Raw genomic sequence first — 995 nt, forward strand, 5'->3', positions numbered from 1 at the left:
AAATGTGGAGAAAATGGAACCACCTTGACTAGAGGGGTCATTTTCTCTACAGACTGACTTAGAAATCTTCTGGCAAGTCCCAGAGACTTGAAGGGAACTTTCCTGAATCTATGGTGATTCCTTCCAGGTGGAAACCAAATATCCGTGACTGCTTCCAAACCATCACACCAGTTTCTCAGCTGGTGGGAATTTAATGAGGGAGTATGGAGATGAATGAGGTCCTAATGACCATTTATCTCTAGCTTGTGTGGCATCTTTTTAATTCTCCCAGGTGAACTTCTGAGACTGATGCTCCAATATTACCAAGGTAAATGACTTACAATATTACCAAGCTTACTTACCTATTATTCTCTTACTGAGAATACCTGTGTACCCAAAGGGTTAAAATACACGTTGCTCTGGGTTTCCTAATTTTTATAGCTCCTCAGTTTAGCTTAAAATATTTACTTTTTTCTTTTCAGTTTTTATGATGTTTGAAATATACAGTTAAATTACAAGAGAGATCTTAATGCCTAACGTTAATTACTTAGTTATAGATATTTAGGAATGCTCATCCATTATTTAGAGCAATAGCTCTCAAAGTATGGTCCTCTCTCACTAATGGCCTTGCTTCATACTAAATGAGAAAATAAAAACCTTCAATGGAAATTCCCTCATCTTTCCACTACCTATACAAATGGACTGGCAACTGTGCACATCCTCTCCTTTTACTTTATTTTGCAGGAATTACTTACTGCGCATTAAAGGCCCGTCTTTACTTATGATCTGGATTCTCAGCCGCAAGGACCTCCATCCATCAGTTACCCTCTCTCTCTGTTGGATCATTCTCATCAGCATACAATTTACTCTAGTTTTTCTCCTTTCTTTTTAAACTATCCTATCTTGATTCTGTATTATCCTTCAACTATGTCCCATATCTCTGCTCTTTTTCAAGCCAAACATCTTCAGGGCTGTTCTCACATGCTAACTTCATTTGACCTCTAATTCACTCTTTC

The sequence above is a fragment of the Lipotes vexillifer genome, unplaced genomic scaffold (assembly GCF_000442215.2).
Source record: "Lipotes vexillifer unplaced genomic scaffold, Lipotes_vexillifer_v1.1 scaffold22, whole genome shotgun sequence".
NCBI lineage: Eukaryota > Metazoa > Chordata > Mammalia > Artiodactyla > Lipotidae > Lipotes > Lipotes vexillifer.